General features: G+C 48.4%; 1 protein-coding gene across 2 annotated transcripts in view; it reads left to right on the top strand.

Moving 5' to 3' along the window:
* The window catches only part of LOC147706829 (ATP-binding cassette sub-family C member 10-like), a 1327484-nt gene that overhangs the window by 533781 nt on the left and 773086 nt on the right, over nt 1-20617 (top strand). The window lies entirely within an intron of this gene.

The following is a 20617-nucleotide window of genomic DNA, read 5'->3' as shown; positions in this document are numbered from 1 at the left end:
AAGTGAAATGAATGCTGTCTATGTACATCGAATTTGTCAGATTTCACAGTCGCCCCTTTTTACATAGCAGCAATCATTTTTACAGCTGATGACATTACGGGCAGGCAAGCATCGATGACGAATTAGCACTTTGTCGATACTAACATGTGGCGTACAATCATAGACAGTTAAGGTGAAGGGAAGAATGCAGTACATACGAAATTACATTTTCGGTGTGTTCCTAACAGTTAAACGCATTACATAGCACAAGGCTTTCTGACTTAAAAAATGTGACCAATGAACAGTTTTGAGTTGAGAGCGGAATTCAGTCCAATGCACAGTATTTCTTCGTCACAGTGTCTTTTTATCAGCGAGCCATCACTGGTAGGCTCTAATCCGGGTACTTTCGGTGGCGCTGTTGAGCACCGGCGATGGAGCTACGGGTCCAGCTCGGTTCCATCCTCACGCGTTGCAGGGTGCGGTCAGTCCTCTGCTGTTAGACCACAGTCCTGTTCCCTAAACAGTCCATTTGGCGGTGCCTTATGCTCGGCACCTAGAGTTCTATGGCAACACCCTCTTCCCATAAAATTGCAGTTCTTTCCTTTGGCAAAAAGTCACGTGGGAAGGTGGGTGGATGTCGTTCAAACAGTCAATGGGAGAAAGAGTAAGCGGAGTTGGGTCAGAGTTCCTGGGACACACAAAAGGGACCAAGGGAGCAAAGGATAACAAGCAGGCAGGCCCATCAATCGGGCCCAAAGAAGGGGGACGGAGACTCCAGGCACACGTGGGTTAGCAGACGGAGGGCTTCAGGGCAGCCCGTCATTTTTCATTTTCCACGTCGAAAGTGCTGTCTCGTCCGTATCTTATTGCTCTGCAGCTCCACCTTCGGTCGAGGTCACACGTGTCCCAAGATCTGTAGCCAGGCTGTACGTCACATCCGACCCATCTCCTTCGGTGATCGTGCATCTTTGAATGAGTACAAGACAGTGTTTTAGAGAAATGGCAGAAGAAGATATCTACGCATGTGAATTCCTCCCTCAATTTTTCGCATTTGAGTTCTTATGGTCATTGGTCACAGTCAGAGGTCTATTACCAAGCAGTGCATGTGTCAGCATTCCTACTGGGTTGATGGCAGGTATATTCATTGTCCTATTTATAACTTATGCGAGGATAAATGACATTTCCATCAACTGTGCGTTACATTGCATTCAAGATTACAGAGCATTTCCCTTCAGGACTTGGCTAACATTTTCGGACAGGGCGGGGATGTTATCGTCGAGAATCGGGCAAAACAACATTTCCTCATGGGTCAGCAGCTACCCATGGTCATTATGTTTATACCTGGGACAACGGAAGCGGTTCTATCAAAAAGTGGGGCGGGGATGCTTCAGGCGCTTGCGCTTGGGTGCAAAGGGGTGGGGCAATCTGGGTATTGGGTGCCAATCTAGATGTTGGCGTTCGTCCCTGAAGAACAGACATAGGATGCCATTGACATACAGTTCCCCTATAAATGGCCTGATTTGGGGGACTTTAGTCGTCTTACCTGTCCTTTCCTTCTTAGGCAATTCAAGTTCGTTCATTTTGCAGAAAGGAGAGGCAGTAACATGGCAAGATACAGTCATTTTAGTTTTGGTCAATTTCGCTGAACACCTTCGTGTTCAAATACGTATCAAATCGGAGTGGTGCCGGTGGGGCACAATTTTACCAAAAAGATGGACAGAAAATAGGGAGGCTCTCAAAGAGAGTGAGAGTCGTCCGCAGTCTAAACGAGCCATTCGGTACACGTATGACATGTAAGGAGAGAGAGAGAAAGAAGGGTGGAGAGAGAGACGTGTACGAAAATAGGTCATTTAGTGCGTTCACAACACGGAACAGCAAAGGTCAGGTAACATGCAGATATAGACAGAGGGGAGACATATATTCGTACGTTACACACACACAAACTCAGACAGGGAAGACGGCACATGTATTACACATAGACAAGACATTCACAACAAGACGGGAAACAATTGTTAGTCCACAACATCTGCTTTTTATATATATATCCTACATATCTTTACTATCCTATTTATCTACGTGCTTAGCTCTTTCTGCCTTTCCCCCCTTTTTCTTCTCGTTTGTCACGCCTGTGAGCGTTCCCAATTACCAATACTCACACCTCCGTTGGCTGATCGGAAATTAACCTGGTCATGCTAGTTACCCATGGTTGGATCTTAAACCATTTTTCTGTTCCCTCCTGTGGTGGGAAGTTCTCCAGGCTGAGGCAACGGCAAGTATTGATCGGGAAAACAGTCGGACAGCTTGGCTATATCTGCAAGAGTGTGAGAAAGGGAGTAGTGCATTTTGAACATCGGCGACATTTCTAACTTCCTAGACGGGTGGCGCCGTGGCAACCCTTATACGTACAATTTTCTTTTTGTCCTTTCCCTACCTAGTCAAAACGTCCAGTCATTTCATCTAACGCGTCTTTTCTAGTCAAATTTATTTTTGTCACTCAGTACCTGTCCAGTCTCTATGTCAGTCCATCCTCTCAGTCGCTATGTCCTAAGGAAGAACAGTCATGTTAAGTCTACGTCTTTTCTTTTAAGAACCTATCGTTATAACGACTTCACACATATTCCCTCTTTTCCTTTTTCGTCGGTGGTCTGACCGTCGCTCTTCCACACTTCAGCCGACGTTCCGACGTGACCTGCAGAAGGGAGGGAAAAGAAGGGGTGGGGGTGGCAGCATTCAAAGTACATCAGCATGTAGTAGCCCGAAAATGTTTTTACTTACCACATACTCGACCCATCTTCACGTACCGCCTTTCTTTACCATCTCGGCGTTTAAGCCCAGATTTGACCAGAGAGGTCAGACAGATAATCGTTGACGATCTGTGCGACATGAGCTACTTGGTCGTAACCTCTTTTGATCGGGTACAAGGGTGGCGGCCAGGTGGCATTTCTGTGGTGTCGTTTCAGGGCTTCTAAAGCACCTTTCCGGCTGCCTGTCACACATAGTGTGGCTGCTAAATATCGGGTCCTTTTTAACCTTTAGCCTTCATCATACTTTCTCGTTGCTCATAGTAGTAATTCATTCAAAACTCATTAATGCAATCCGCTACAATGGTGCTTTCGTTTCCAAAATACCTTTAATAAAAGAGGGTTGACACATAAATACAGGCCTACAACCCGGTGGGCTAGCCACGGAGCAGATTGGAACTGTGCATGGGAAGAACGAAGCTAGTGGCAGTTCATTGTATAAAGTGCGGCAGTGCAATAAAATCATATTAAACTCTCCTACAGAGCAAGCATGATGCATGTCAGTAATTCATCTTAAATACGTTCATAAATACATCGTCCAATGATCATTCATTTATACCAATTCATTTCCCAACTCATAAACAGTACCCACCCTTAAGTCAATTCATTGTTCAAACACATACTCAATACCCTTCATATTTACTTTCATTATCCAAACGTTATATATATCTCGGTGTGAAAAGGTTGCGCGATCAGGGTGCAACAAAGTTCATTAAAAACGTCACATTTCGCGTCGGCGCCATTTTGGGTGGGGTCAGGCGAGTTCTAGCATAGTCAGAGTGTCTCTAGTCTCGCAAGGTTGGCCCAGAACTTTCCATTGGCAGTTCAGAAAGTCTCGTGCAATGTGGTTAACAGTCTAACAATATGGACCATGAGTCAAAGAGTGGGAAGGGCGGCAACAATTTTCCTACCGGGTCATTCTGGTGTTCCTCCGGAACTGAACAAGCTTGTGCCGTGGCGGTATCTTAGCCATTTCCGATCCGAGTCTGGTGCCGGCAGGAGCAGCACCGCTGTCGTGGTTCCCAGCAAAGGGGACGGGGGCACCCATGCAGGGGGTCGGGGGCCCCCCGGCTCTTATAGAATCTTCAAGGTCGAGGAGAGGCGATATGGAGCGTGTGCCCGTCCTGGGCAGAGGACCTCTTTTTGATGTTGACCCTTAAGCGAAGAGCGTTGGGGTGTCGCTGGAAGCCTCCACCTGGAGGGAGGTGGGGGAGGGCCGTTCGCGGCATCTCCCCCTTCCAGCGACCCTGCGCCGTTCCCCGGCTCCATAGTTTTCGACATCGGCCGTGCCAGCCATTGATGATGGGGGGGGGTGGTCGGCGGCTGAGGCAAGACAGCCCCCCCCCTCCCTTTTTGACGTGTGGCGGGACTACCTGATTCTCCAGGGAGCTTGAAATGTGGCGGGACTGCCTGTCCCTATGCAAGCGGCGGCGAATTTGGCATGTGGCGGGACTATCTGATCTGCCGCCGTTCTTGCCTTGGCTTCGGCTCTGGACCAGCAGATGATGGCATGCGGCGAATTTGAAATGTGGCGGGACTACTTGATTCGCTGTCGTTTCGCCTTGGCTCCGGCCCTCAATAGGAGCCGGATCGGGTGAGAGAGAGGGGTGGTCGGCGGCCGAGGCAAGACAGCCCCCTCTCTCCCCGCGGCCTGCAGGGCGGCAGAAGGGAGAAGACGGAGAGGTCCTTGTCATCCTTTTTTGGACCGCCTGCCCAACATCGTCTCCTTCTGACCGTGGGCAGGCGAGTCCCTCGTGCCTTCAGGCCTCGCCTTCCGGATGGGCGTAACCGCGGGCCTGCTGCACTTCGGGAGCTTCCGGAATGGGGGTAGGTACCTATTGAGTTGTTTCTATTTCATGTGACCGTTATTTGGGCGGGGCGGGCAATGAGGCAGACATGTTGGGGACAGGAACAGGCAGTGAAGCCTAGCTACCTCGTGGCTATGTTCTGATATCGAATCTTTTCGCCTTTTTACATTTCTTATTACGAACTACTTCTAATGTTTCTTATTTTTGGTGAAGTCAAAAGCTCATCAGGGGGGTTACTGACTTAGCCTGATTTCCTTTTATTTTTCTTTCTCTTCCTTAGCGTGTTTCGAGCTAAAGCTTTTTGTTAGTAGGGAACGGTGATCACTTCATTTTTTTTATGTGTCCTTTTCACTAGGGGGGGGTACATCTGGACGGACCAGACGAGTCCCCTCCAATAAATGGTCCGGGGTGGAACGAGATTATCGATCAAAAGGGGAACATATATTCCTTCATTAGGGTATCATCCTGGACAGACCGAGCGATGTACTTCCACTTACTAGGGTAGCCTCCTGGACGGACCAGTCGGTCTATTTCTATTAAATGGCCCATGAGTAGAGAGCATATGTCCTCCATAAGAGTAGTCTCCTGGGCGGACCATGCGAGCTACCCCACAATAACCAACCAGTGGGGAGTGGGTAGGACTGACGAATTCACAAAGGGGCATAACCTACCCTTTTCTACTTGCAAAGACTAGACAGAGTGTTTCTATTTTACGTTGTTTGCAAATAGAAAATACCTCAAACGAAACAATTCCTGGAACAACAATGTCCAGGCAACCAACCAATCAGTGGGGAGAAAAACAGGCATGACGGATTACAACGGGGACAAATGTCTGCATTACCTGCCCTTCGCTATCCATAAAGGGAACAGAATATTCCTATTCATCTCTGTTTGTGGACAGGGAAGATCTCAAAGAGCAACAATCGATTATTAATCGACTTCAAACAATTCAGTGGGGAGAAAAGTAGGCATGACGGATTACAACGGGGACAAAAGTCTGCATTACCTACCCTTCTCTATCTGCAAATAGGGACGACGTTCCTATTCGCCGCTGTTTGCAAACAGAGAATGTCTCGTTCTCACAAGAGAACCAATATGTCAAGTAGCCCTCAAAGCTAAATGAACCAATACCAACCAATACAATATCAGTATACAAATACCGATTTCAATACAAACAATCAATCAATCAGGTGGACAGGGCCACCCTACCAATCAGGTGTAAAAACACCCTACTTAATCTTACCCGGACCGGACCATACGGACAGTTCTTCGACTCCTTCCTCCAGCGCCCGATCGTTCTCTTACTCCATGTAGCATTCCTGTGGGTTTCCAGTCAGGACAATAGGTCACTCAAGAGAGGTCCGTTCAGAATTGGTGAAGTTCTGTCGATCGGCAGCCGGGCTAGGGCCCTCTCAAGGCAGGCATACCCCGATCATTTTAGACGTTCACTTTTTCGTCTGGATCTCTCTTACCGAACCCTATGTCACTGATGGACCCCGCGTTGGGACGCCAATTGTGGAAAGTGAGCCCATAATTCTAACGATGCCCAGGCTGCTGGCGCAAACCGCCTCTCAGTTCCCATTCTGAATAATTAGCAAATAAAGAGACGGGCGCTGGGAGCAGGAATCAAGAACAGAGTTTATTACTCATGAGGAGAGCATGTCATTTCGGACACGAAACACAGTGTCTTTCGGGAGGTGCTCTAACAAGTGAGCGTGAGACTCCGGCTTTTATACATTTGCAGAACATTTGATGATACAATCGGGTCAATGTGTCGCAAAAGGGAAACATTCCTATTATCCTCGTGATGATCCTATTCCACATACATTCACAATGGGGACCCTTGACCTGCTGATAAGAGGGGAGGGCAATCATGCAGCTGAGTGTGTCGTAGGATGTGTGCGCCTGATCATGGCCCAGGGGGTGGGGTGGCTAGGCATACAATAAGGGCAGTAAATGGTATCTCCTGGCTTAGGCGATGGCCTCGGACATGTGTGGTCAGCCGGACTCGGGGGAAGGGGTCATCAAAGGAGTGGTATTCATGTCTGCGTGGACAATCGAGCGCGGAGGGAGGGCTCGTCAATAGAGGGGCATTCATGGAAGGGAAGGAGGTGCTGGTCAGGCGCGGCCGTGACTCTCAAGGACAAGGCTTTGCGAAAGAAGAGGGTTTATGACTTGTTCATGTGAGGAGAGGGAGGGGGGACGGGGTGCGTGCAGGGCCAGAGCCGCGCAGAGAGAGAGGGAGAGAGAGAGATCTTACGACCTGTACATGGGGGAACAGGGGCAGCCAGATACAACTGGGGGGGGGGGCCATGTCAGCTGAGGCGAAGGATGCTTCTTCGAGAGGGAGATGGGGAAGGCCTGGGTCAAGCAGGAGGGTTACCTTTCACATCAGGGTCGCGCAAAGGGAGCGGGTTTCATGGCCTATACATGAGAGAGGGGGTGCAAGTTACGCGCAGGAGGGAAGCTGGGGATTCCAATGGGTAAAAAGGCCATGGTGCCTAGAATGGCTGTACATATGCATAGGGGTACGGGTTCTTACTGGCAGGGTGATACGGTCAATAATTTACAGTATCCATGGTACCCACAGGGAGAGGAGTGGGAGAAGAAGTGAAATGAATGCTGTCTATGTACATCGAATTTGTCAGATTTCACAGCTGCTGCGTGTGCCCCTTCGCCTTGCCCTCTGCCTCGCTGCCTGCCTCGCTGCCGGTTCTCTCGGCTGTTGTTTGTTTTAGTTTTTTGCCTTGTTTTGACCTCCACTTGTGCCTGTTTTGCCTGTCAATTTCTGCCCGTGTTACGTCGTTTTCTCCTTCTGTGCCTGGTTTATTATTTATTTTTCCTTGCCCGTGGTAGTGTTTTCCTTCCTGTTTGCCCGCCTACCTCGCCGCCCTCCACCTTCCCTCCCCGCTCCCGCCACCACCGCTGACCCTTTTTTCTTTCTGTTCCCTCCCCGCTCCCGCCTCCCAGCTGCTCCGCCCACCCGCGCACTTCGCCTTAAATGGCGACAGTGCGAACGCGCAGCGGTCATGCGCAGCGGGCGCGCCGATTGTGCGCCGAAGGCGCGCCAAAGGTAAGCCCGTCTACGCCCATCCGCGCCTGGACCGCGCCCAGTGCCAGGACCCCTGGCCCTCGAGGACCCCGACCGACCCGCCTGACGTACACCGCCGCCACCCTCATCGCACTCAACACCGGCCGAGTCCCGGGATGCTGCAGAGCCACCCCACGACGCATCCACGGACCCTTCAGCTGCCACACCTGCAAGTTCACCTGCATCAGGACCTGCCCGACACCAACACCCACCAAGCCGAACACCAGCAGCACCCACCTCAAGTGCATCCTGCTCAACACCCGCTCCGTCCACAGACACGCCATCGAACTCTGGAACCTCCTCGACACCACAGCCCCTGACGTTGCCTTCATCACGGAGACCTGGATGAACGCCGCCTCAGCGCCCGACATCGCCATCGCAATCCCGGAAGGTTACAAGATCACCCGGAAGGACCGCAACACCAACCAGGTGGGAGGAGGCATCGCCATCATCCACAAGAACACCATCCGCATCACGACCAGCACCGACAACACCCCACCCTCCGCCGAACACCTGCACTTCCAGATCCACACCGACCCAAAGACCACCCTCAGAGGCACCCTGATCTACCGACCTCCGGGACCACGCACTCAATTCAGCGAGGACATCGCCGACTTTGTCAGCCCGCACGCCCTCCCCTCCGCTGACTACATCCTCCTGGGGGACTTCAACTTCCACCTGGAGAACAACAACGACTGCAACACCAGCACCCTGCTCGACAACCTCGCCAACCTCGGACTCAAGCAGCTGGTGTCCACCCCCACCCACCTCGCCGGACACACACTCGACGCCATCTTCTCATCCAGCAGAGACATCGCCTTCAGCCACGCCACAGAACTCCACTGGACAGATCACAGATGCATCCACTTCACCTTCAGAAGAACGACGACCCACCACCACCAGCAACAGGTTGCCCGAAGAAGCTGGAACAAGATCACAGCCGACCAGCTCGCCGCCTCCCTGAGCCAGCACCCTCCGGCCAGTTCAGCGAACCCCAGCCAGGCCGCCGACAACCTCACGAAGTGGATTAGCAACTGCGCAGACGAACTCGCCCCACTGAGGACCCCGCCCAGCAGACCCGGCAGTAAGAGAGCCCCATGGTTCACTGACGAACTCATGAGCTCCAAGAAGAACTGCCGAGCCCTCGAGAAAGCCTGGAGAAGGGAACCCACGCCGGACAACAGGACCACCCTCAAGCTCGCCACCCGGAAACACCACCAACTGATCCGCATCGCCAAGAAAACGGCCTTCAAAAACCGACTAGACAACAACGCACACAACTGCAAGGAACTCTTCAACATCGTGAAAGAGCTCTCCAACCCCAACGCCGGAAACAACGACATCACCCCTTCGCAAGACCTCTGCAACTCCCTCGCTTCCTACTTCCACAACAAGATCGCGGACATACACGACAGCTTCAGCACTCAACCGACGCACGCCACGACCGCAGGACCTCCACCCACCACCACCCTCCGCGCCTGGACCCCGGTCAACACCGAAGACACCGTCCACACGATGAACTCCGTCCACTCCGGATCTCCTACCGACCCCTGCCCGCACCACGTCTTCAACAAAGCCGACGTTGTCATCGCACCCCACCTGCGGGACATCATCAACACCTCATTCGACACCGCCACCTTCCCCGAGAGCTGGAAGCACGCCGGACTCAGCGCTCTACTGAAGAAACCTACAGCAGATCCCACCGAACTCAAGAATTACCGCCCCATCTCGCTCCTCCCGTTTCCAGCCAAAGTCATCGAGAAGACCGTCAACAAACAGCTGGCCGCCTTCCTCGAGACGAATGGATCCCTCGACCCATCGCAGTCCGGTTTCCGTACCAACCACAGCACCGAGACCGCCCTCATCGCCGCCACCGACGACATCCGAGCCCTGATGGACAGCGGGGAAACAGCGGCCCTCATCCTCCTAGACCTCTCCGCGGCTTTCGACACGGTCTGCCACCGCACCCTAGTGCAGCGCCTCAGCAACGTCGGAATCCAGGAGAAGGCACTGGAATGGATCGTCTCCTTTCTCGACGGAAGAACACAAAGAGTCCGCCTACCACCGTACAAGTCAGAGGCCACCAAAGTCATCTGCGGCGTCCCTCAAGGATCCTCACTGAGCCCGACTCTCTTCAACGTCTACATGAGCCCCCTCGTGGCCATCGCACGCCAACACAACCTCAACATAATCTCCTACGCCGACGACACCCAGCTGATCCTCTCCCTGACCAACGACCCCGCCACCACCAGAGCCAACCTACACGAAGGGATGAGAGAGGTAGCCGAGTGGATGACGACGAGCCGCCTGAAGCTGAACACAGATAAGACGGAGGTCCTCATCCTGGGCTCCTCGCCCTCCGCCTGGGACGACTCCTGGTGGCCCCCCGCCCTGGGCACCGCACCCAAACCGACGGACCACGCACGCAACCTGGGTTTCATCTTGGACTCCTCCCTCTCCATGACCAGGCAAGTCAACGCCGTCTCCTCGTCATGCTTCAACATCCTGCGCATGCTGCGGAAGATCTTCCGGTGGATCCCCACAGAGACCAGGAAGACCGTCACCCAGGCCCTCGTCACCAGCCGACTGGACTACGGCAACGCACTCTATGCCGGAACCACAGCCAAGATCCAGAAGAGGCTCCAGCGCATCCAGAACGCCTCAGCCAGACTCATCCTCGACATCCCACGACACAGCCACATCTCCGGACACCTAAGAGACCTGCACTGGCTCCCGGTAAACAAGAGAATCACCTTCCGCCTCCTTACCCACGCACACAAAGCTCTCCACGACCAAGGCCCGAGCTACCTCAACAACCGAATCAACTTCTACGCTCCCAAACGCCTCCTCCGATCCGCCAGCCACGCCCTCGCCGCCGTCCCACGCATCCGCAGAGCCACTACAGGAGGAAGGTCCTTCTCCTACCTGGCCGCCAAGACCTGGAACTCCCTCCCGGCCGACCTGCGCCTGACCCAAGACCACCTCTCCTTCAGGAAGCAGCTCAAGACCTGGCTGTTCGAGCAGTAGCGGCACCCCCCCCCCCCCAAAGCGCCTCGAGGCCCTACGGGTAGGTAGCACGCTCTATAAATGTCTTTGATTGATTGATTGATTGGGCCAAATGCCATTCCTTGCTTCTCATTTGTTTGCTTCAATGTCCTTTAAAAATCCTTGCTTAGTAGTGGCCAGTCCTGCCTCTTTGTCTCTCCTTTTTCCTCCAAGGATCAGGGACTTAGTACAATATCATTACGCTGGGTTCTGTTGATCTGCTTGTGGGGGGACTATTTTATTATATTTTAAACCTTGTGTTACACTGTGGCTGCTTACATTTTATAGCAGCATTAACCCTCTCAGTACCTTCCATGTGGCTAGCATTCGTTTGTATTCTTCCCGAATACAGCTCCCAGGCTGGCTTGGAATGCAAGCAATAGGACCAGTTACGATACAGACAGACACATTCATTTTTGGATAGGCACGGGTCAATTGTTATTTTTCCAAAATTACCGATGTTGAGCCCACGTCAATGCTCGTTTTTCTTGTTCATTTGTCTGGGCTCCTGTTTTAAGCTTCTAGGGTTTGCCTTTTCTAACGTGCACAGCCGACATATACCATTTCTCCTGTCCCCCAATCACCCTCATCTCACTGTTCACTGTGACTGAACTTGCTCTCCTGTCCGAGGCTTTCATCTCTACAGCCCTCCTCCATTCTCACCCACTTCCCTTGTGCTGTATCCTCAGCGCAGCTTGCTCACTGGTAATAGCAGGGGCACTAGATGAAGCCGCATCTGCAGCCGAGACCGTCCCTCCCTCCCTCCGTGCCTGCCATAAAGCACAGCCCATCCTGCACCGAGGGCCCCTGCAGATGAAGGTGAAGCCGGGGTCCTGCTACAGCACTGCACGCAGAGAGCTCTTTTTTACTAAGGACTTTCAAACAGGCTTTATTTGATGACACTCGTGAAACAAACGCGATACCAAAGGGGATGATGGACGGAGCATTGGAGCAAATCAAACACTCACCCCCACTCAACTGATCTGGGTTTAATCCATCATCATTCATTAGCTCACTCCACCACCCCAATTCAGACATGGCCATATGCAAATCAGTCTGACCCTGAGCCTCATGGGAACAGTCCAGCCCGAACTGCCAAGCCATGTCTTCCCTGGACCGGAATCAAGCATCCTAGGACTGGTTTCTGGCTAATCAGCCAGGCGGGCTTGAATCCAGTGGCAAATTGAGCAAGAGACCCACGTCTGGGCATACCCTGCCAACTTAGGGTGAACAAAGCGATACCAAAGGGGATGATGGACGGAGCGTTGAAGCAAGTCAAACACTTACCCGCAGTCAACTGATCTGGGTTTAATCCATCATCATTCTTTAGCTCACTCAGCCACCCCAGTTCAGACATGGCCATATGCAAATCAGTTTGACCCTGTGCCTCATGGGAACAGTCCAGCCCGAACTGCCAAGCCATGTCTTCCCTGGACCGGAATCAAGCATCCTAGGACTGGTTTCTGGCTAATCAGCCAGGCGGGCTTGAATCCAGTGGCAAATTGAGCAAGAGACCCACGTCTGGGCATACCCTGCCAACTTAGGGTGAACAAAGCGATACCAAAGGGGATGATGGACGGAGCGTTGAAGCAAGTCAAACACTCACCCTCAGTCAACTGATCTGGGTTTAATCCATCATCATTCTTTAGCCCACTCAGCCACCCCAGTTCAGACATGGCCATATGCAAATCAGTTTGACCCTGTGCCTCATGGGAACAGTCCAGCCCGAACTGCCAAGCCATGTCTTCCCTGGTTCGGAAACAAGCATCCTGGGACCGGTTTCTGGCTAATCAGTCATCATCAGCCAGGCTAGCTTGAATCCAGTGGCAAAGTGAGCAAGGGACCCACGTCTGGGCATGCCCTGCCAACTTAGGGCGAACAAAGCGATACCAAAGGGGATGATGGACGGAGTGTTGGAGCAAATAAAATACTCACCCCCAGTCAACTGATCTGGGTTTAATCCATCATCATTCTTTAGCTCACTACACCACCCCAGTTCAGACATGGCCATATGCAACTCAGTCTGACCCTGTGCCTCATGGGAACAGTCCAGCCCGAACTGCCAAGCCATGTCTTCCCTGGACTGGAAAAAAGCATCCTGGGACCATTTTCTGGCTAATCAGCCGTCATCAACCAGGCTAGCTTGAATCCAGTGGCAAAGTGAAACTGACAGCAATTTACCTAACAATACCTCCTTCAGAAACACATCGGATATTTTAGGTCTCGCATAGGCAGCGCATGCACTGCTTCTACGAGGCATCAAGTAGTCAGTATTGGTGGTGAAAAACCATCCATTGCGTTTATATTGGTTTTTTGTCTTGCCATTGGTTAAATCTGGCATTGCTCTTTTTATGTAGCTCATTGATTGGCTGGTGGTCCGAAACGAGACTTCCATTTGGCTTCCATTTTGCAGGAAGCAGCACCGACCAACTACAGTTTAGTTCCGCTGCTCTGCATTATCTATTCATTTAGGAACTACTTTCCTGTTTATTTTGCACCGCCGTTCACCACCAGCTGCCGAGTTTGGAAGTGTTGGCTTTAACGTTTTTAGTTTCCTGTACCCCCCTCCCATGGGCTGTGTTCTCCATCCTCCCGCCCCCTTTCCTGTTGACCGTGTTCCCATTCCCTATGTTCCCACCCCCCTCCCACTGTCCGTTGTCTCGCAGCTTGTGGCGGCCATGGATGCTCGCGCTTGTTTCATTATTCTCATTTTTTTAAGAAGTGCAGCAGCCCCCCCTAATCAATTAAAGGCTGTGCCTTTCTTTTCCGCTCCCTTTCCCCTGCTGCCGGTTGTCTCACAGCTTGTGGAGGCCATGGAGGCGCGTGCTTGTTATTTTAAGCAGCTTCTGTACTGTCACCTCAGACCGCGGGTGCTGGGAAGGTAGGGTTTGCATGGCAGCTGATGGCCAAATGACTTGGTCAGTCGGGGTAGTGATTCTCTGCGGAAAGGCCTGCAGGATAGTTGTATGGACCCTATAGGTTGAGTAGTGTGAAGGCACTAGAACGGTTTACCTGCCCGTGCATCATCATTGTGCATGTGTGCAGCTTATCAGATGTTCGTGACACAGATGTTCATAACACAGTCTATGAGGTGAGTAAGAGAGCAGCTTGTATTAGTTAACCCTGGGCGAAGCACTACCCTACGCTTGCGTAGTTTGTGAAGTTTGCGCAACTTCGCACTACGCGAGCAGCACGTAGCACAGTGCGAACACGCGTAGTGCAGCGTAGCGGTCATTTTTTGCTTGTTCGCGGTCCCTAACGCCATGTTCGCGACCGAGAGCAAGCAAAATAACATCCCGGCGAGATTCTCAACGCGGGGAGGTCAGGTTTCTCATTGCGCGTGGTTGCGCATGCTCGCGACCACTCGCAATGAGAAACTACCAGTTCGCATTGAGAAAGCTGCCGCTCGAGTAAAAATCTGCTCGAGCAGAAGAAAAATACAGCTCGCACTGTGCAAGATGCCGTTTTCAATGATTGCACAGTGCCGGATGCTTGTCCGCACTGTGCAATCATTGAAAACGCATCTTGCACAGTGCGAACATGCTACTACGCAGCTCGCGTGGTGCTACGTGAAGTTCGCGTTGTGTGAAGTGCACTTCACGTAGCTTCGCTTAGCGCTACTTCGTGAACTACGCCCACCCTTAGTTTTAGTGAGGAGCAATGACTGGATGTGCTGTTCTAGGCTTCTACTCTTTGTGCGTTATTAGTTGCGCTGTGACAGTGTTTTTATTCAAAAAATTTTAAGCAGTGCAGCAGCCACCCCTAATCAACAAGAACGACAGTGCCTTTCTTTTCCTCCCTTTTTCCCGTTGTCCATGTTTCCGCCCCCCTCCCGCTGTCCGTTGTCTCTCAACTTGTTACAGTATGTATGCAGCACCAAGTATATATCTAATGTCAGTTGCAGCACCAATACCGTGCAGACCTCTTCTTGTTTCGGATTGTAGTCCAGAAGGGAGCTTCCAGACATGATGGACATGTGAAAGAATGGTAGGGCTGGAAACGAGTCAGACACTAATAGATAAGTACCAAAAGAGAGTTTTCAGGGCATATGCTTCAACGCACACACTTTTTATGGACACCTGATTTCTCTGCTGTACTTGCCCTCTATCTGTTTCAATTCAAGCCATGACTGAGCCCCCAGTGCAATACTCGTCATGAATTGTAAAATGAGTCTAATGAGCACCGCTCTAGTGAAGTGGAAAGCCAAGCAGAAACACCGCCCAATGGAGACTGAGAGGAATTTGCAGTAATATTACTCAATTTGGTAACAGTAAAACAAGCTCATAGCAGTTAACAGAGGTAACACACTAGAATCACAAACATCGTTTTGTCAGTTACTGTCACTGGAAGATTTCGTTTCCGCTTCTGTAGGGCGGTTGTGTTCTTTGGAAGAATGTCAGTGCCGTTAAGCGCTGGTTTGGGTTTTCACTTCGGCTCACAGCCCGCATATGTATGAACTGTTCACTCAACCTTTGCTCGCATTATGCTGTCCTGGTCCTTTTCTTTATTATGGAGGCGGTCAAACAGGCGCATGATTACAGCTCTTCTCTGACATTGATGGTAGTTAGGCTAAATAAACATAGCATAAAGAATGGCGTTTATTCGCTGTTTGTGGCGATTAGGTTCACAGGAAGAATAGAAATAAAAAAAATAAAAAAAGTCATTGAAATTCCATGGGCCGTTTAGTTTTGCCTTCTAGTTTGCATAGCTGCCAGGGTTTCAGATTGCTTATGTGTGACATTTTCATAATTTTATCTACTTATGCATGACCTTCGACGGCTGTGAGTGATATTTTCTTGCATGCAAAATCATAACTATGAATAAGAGGGAAATATATGCATCTCAAAAAAGGCACCTATTTGAGCAACAAGAACCTCTAAGAACAACTTAAAACTGCTGCAAAGCAGCAGAAATGGAAGGGCACTAACTTCACATGATGGTCTCCTAGTGATAAATAAATGCCAAATTGCCAGTAAGGTTTAACCGGTGTATTGAAGTAAAAGAGAAGTGCACCATAGCTGCAAACCCAGGGCCCCAGCGAACAAACAGCCAATGTTCTAGACTTCGAGTACAATCAGTACAGAGCTGTGTTTCGGTTTAATATGGCCCATACATGCTTGACTTCAGAGATCAGCGTATAGCCGCATATTAACCCTCTGCGCTACTTTATAATGAGTGAAACTGTCACCAAACTAAATCCTGACCTTGCACGACAAGAAACATCATTCACCAGTTATCTTGACATTTTTATTGTTGCTTGAAAACTCCTGGACACACAAGGAATTCAGCCCACTCTCTGGTGGTTTTAAGCCCATGTTATCTAAGCTACGTACAAGTTCCACAAGTAACAAAAAAAGATCTCTGTGAGAAAAACAAGCGTTTGCAATGTAATAGGTCTCGAATTTTCAAGAGTTTGAGCTATTGGCATTGTAAATGACAATGCTTATTATTTATGTGTTTTGAAAACCTGCAAGCGGTGCGTAAACACCCACTTTGTACTTATAGTTTCTGCTTATGAGAAGCACATAAATAAAAAGGATTGTCATTTTCAATGCCAATAGCTCACACTCTCGCAAATGCGAGACCTATTGCATTGCAAATGCTTGTTTTGTTTTGTTTCTTGGGCCTGTTAGCTTCTTACTCTTAATTCTGATGACATGGTGGGGAGGGGGTAATCTGTGGTTTGTCCCAGTATCGCCTCCAACGTTAGTGTTGAGCAAATTCTGAATCAGAGGGTGTGCTGTATTACTATTAAACAAAGACATTTCACTAGATATTTGGTGGATCTTGAGCTCTTTTGCAGATTGTTCATTCTTTACATTAGGCATCATACTGCTTCCCCCACTACGTTTACATCGGTAACAAGCATGTCTGGTATATGCTGTGTTTTATATATCTATGTATACGTAAAAAATATATACATTTCAGGGGAGTGCATATTTTCTGATATTCTAAACACTTCAATTATTAAAGAACTTTAGTTGTTTCACATTTTTACTTTTATACCACACTTTGCAAGTGACAAGCATTCAGCTCACTGAGCCACATTTCTTTCCTATGTTTAGATGGCTGGAACTTGGGTGGGACAATCTGGCCATTATTCATTTGTCCAGGATACGTTACCATAGGCTGTACATTTCCCTTAGTGCAGGCATTAAACCTGGACTTCTACTGATGTATTTTAAGCAAACAATGTTTTCCTAGTTACATGCACAACTATTTCACTAGTACTATTTACTTGGGCGTTAAGTTTATTTTTCAACGCTAAACGCATTTCAATTGTACTTTAGCTGATACATTTCAGGAATTATTTTCCTAGTAAGACGCATGCCAACATTTCTTTGTTTCTCCTATCCTCTTATTGTTTATTCACGTTTTTAGTTACATTTTAATGGCTGCACGTATTAAATTGTGGTGGCAAATGGTATAATTGTCTCTATAATCAACGTTATTTCTTTAATTGCTTGATATAGGTATGCATTCATATATTTGGAGCGTGTTTCTAACTGCATAATAGTCCCAATCACCGTTATTTATTTAATCTCCTCATATAAGTATTACTCTTAATTTTTTGCCAGCACGCACAACAAAATGTGACTTTAACAAAAAAATTCGAATTTGAACATTTAAATATACATTTGCAGACATTTCTCTGCCTCCATATAATTATTCTCATGGCAGCACACACTGCAACATAGTTAGTATTGTAATGTGCTTTTTTATGCACTTTCCTGGGCTGAATGCATTAAAACTGTGTATTTAAAGATATGTTACAACCATTGTTTAAGCATGCTTTTAACTAACTTTTTGCAATTACCATATTTACACCCACATTTTCTAAAAAATCCCTGTCTGCACAAATTTAAATGGGGGGAAACAATTCTTCTTGTATCATCACACACAGACTTTTGTTATTTATGTACCCATTTTCTAATATTACCATACCTGGTTATGTTTAATATATGCTGAGTTCTGTTGACAGCACACATATTAATATTATGTTTATTTTATTGTGCAGTTTGTAAGTGGTAAGTATTCAGCTCACTGAGCCACCTTTCTTTCCTGCGTTTAGATGGGTGAAACTTACTCTCCACTCATAACATCACGGTGCCCAAAACCTCTTTTAGCACCTTTTAACCTGCAAAAATATAAGGAACGCAAGGTGCACACAGCAATTAACATGGTTAGGTACTGAAACCTACCACTATTGCTCATGCTGAAATACGTTCTATTGCATTGAGATTGCATTTGGACAGTGCTTACTACTCCAAACGAGGCATCAAAGCACTTATGTTATTGCATGTTTCTAATTTTACACCACACTTTGTAAGTGGTAATTATTCAGCTCACTGAGCCATCTTTCTTTTCCATTTGGAAAAAATCCACGTTTACATTATAATACAAATACACAAACATTAAGGATTTATATGCTATTTTACAATATGTGAACAACACTATACAACATTTTTTTATGCAGCATAATTTTCTAAAAAGTTGTCCTTTCACCGGTATTTTAATTCCCCACATATGCAACAGTGTATTTTGTAACTGGAAAATATTCACATTACTAAGGCACCTTTCTTTCGCTTGCTACATGGATGCAAAAGTCTATTCCCGGTACATTTATCTTTGGTGGATTACCTAAGCCTCTACAACTAAAATATTGGATTGGAAGCATTGATTGTAGATATGTTTTGACCAGCCCCTGCAGTGTTAAGCCTACGAACCAGTGTATCAAAAATAACAACAACAAAAACAATATAGAAAAAACTTAAACACTTGCAGGGTGTGCAAGCGTGCACAGATGGATACTGGGGCCCCCTTTATATGCTGCTTTTGTGGCGCTGCCTTTCTAAGCACCTAACACAGCCTATAAAAAAGTAACATAACCAAAAAAGATTAAAAAACATAAACACTTGCACAGGTGCAAACGCGTGCACAAATGGAACAGCAGTGGCTGTTTTGTAATCCGCATAACACAACGGCCAGGGCACATTGTTTATGCAGGACTTGCTCTCTTTAGGTAGTTTCGGGAATGCGCATGTACATATACTTTTGGATATTGGCACATTATATCTGAAACCATAAGTGAAATTACTCTGTGCGGTACTCCACCGTTCCCGTAACTGCTTCCCACTTTCTATTCAAAATATTTCCAGGCACTTCTACAGATTCCAAACTATTTGTTTACGCCAACATAAACAGCTATATTTCATTCTTTATTGTAAACTTTCTTTATTTCATCAATGTCTCTCAGCACATATTTTAAGCGTGGTGCCCAGCTGCATTACAATACCCAGATAAAGCAACAGCAAAAAATTATAAAAAGACAAGTTACCTTTACAAATTTTAGATATAATACAGCTGTAAACTGGTGTTCTCTTTCCATGTTAAAATGGCGGGGGAAGCAGCTCTTTTGAGAGTCGCAATTAAGGAATGTTTAGAAATCGCTATTTTTTTTGCGATTTCTACATGCATAGCCTTTTGCTATTCCTTATCAGCGAATACTTATTTTTCGCTAATAAGGAATCGCAAATGGCATTGTTGATGCATCTATACCATAGCTCCTTCATTTCAAAGTCTCAGACAGTAATTTACTGTTGGCGTCACTTCAACATATGTTAATTCACAGGGGGGAAGTACCAGACTCTTGGAGAGGCTCGCTTTTACAACCCATCCACAAAAAAGGCCCAAAAACTGAACCTACCAACTACCGCTTGATCGCCCTGCTCGATATTGAGGGAAAAGCTTATGCCAGTACTATCTTGAGGGCCCTCGTAGACTGGACGAGCGCAGAAGGCATCCTTCCATTTTGTCAAACCGGTTTCAGACCAGGGTCTGCCACAGTCGACAACATCATCGCTCTTTCTTTCCTGGCACATCGCGCTCGGAAAAGCAAAAGCCTTCCCCATTTCGCATGCTTCATTGATTACTCGGCGGCTTTCGATGGGGTAGACCGTGCAATTCTGTGGAACAAGCTGGTCAAATGGAACATCAACCCGGTACTACTAAGAGCGATACAGTCCCTTTATCAAAATACATGGGTGCGAATTAAACTCTCGAGGGACCATGCATCAGCTAAGATCAACACAGACAGAGGCTTAAAACAAGGGTGTGTGTTAGCCCCACTATTGTTCAATTTATACACAGCGGACATGGAGAAGGCTCTGACTGGTGCTGCCCTGGCCACCCCAAAGATTGGTGGAAAAAAAATTCTTTTCATGCAATATGCTGATGACTTGGTTCTTTTTGACCACACGAGAATGGGGCTACAGAAGGTGCTGACGGCTCTTGCCAAGTATAACGACAAAAACAGGCTTGTAGCAAACCCAAGCAAGTCAAAAGTAATTATTTTTGGTCACTACCCTAGGAAGAAAGCAATAAAATGGAGACAGGCAACCTCCTTCTGGACTCCACGCAGCGGTACACCTATTTGGGCATTTGCTTCCAGGAATCGGGGCTTGCAAGCGCCCACCTTAAGTCTATCCAAGCCAAAGGTAAATCCATCACCTATGCCATTTGCAAGTTGCAAGCATCCTTACATAGCCCGTCCACCACGGCCATTAATAGAGTTCTCAAAGCCAAACTTATGCCGGCACTCAACTATGCTCTACAGGCATTTCCGGGCAAACTGAGCAACGAATTGGAAAAAATTTAGTGCAGAGCATACAAGAAAGTCTTCCATCTTCCAAGGTGTACTAGAAACACCCTTGTACGCCTGGAGTTCTCGCTCAACCAACAAAATCTGGAAGAGTTGGCTGCTCTAAGTAAATACTACTTATTAACAACGGCGGCACAGGAGAACACATTAAAGGCAGTCTTGAAATTTATTTTCACAGAGCTTGAGAACCCCTGGTCGGCCACCCTCCAAGTGGCTATTACCCAGCTCAAAC

Source organism: Lissotriton vulgaris, chromosome 6, assembly GCF_964263255.1.
Source record: "Lissotriton vulgaris chromosome 6, aLisVul1.2, whole genome shotgun sequence".
Lineage (NCBI taxonomy): Eukaryota > Metazoa > Chordata > Amphibia > Caudata > Salamandridae > Lissotriton > Lissotriton vulgaris.
This window is presented reverse-complemented; position numbering and strand designations above follow the sequence as displayed.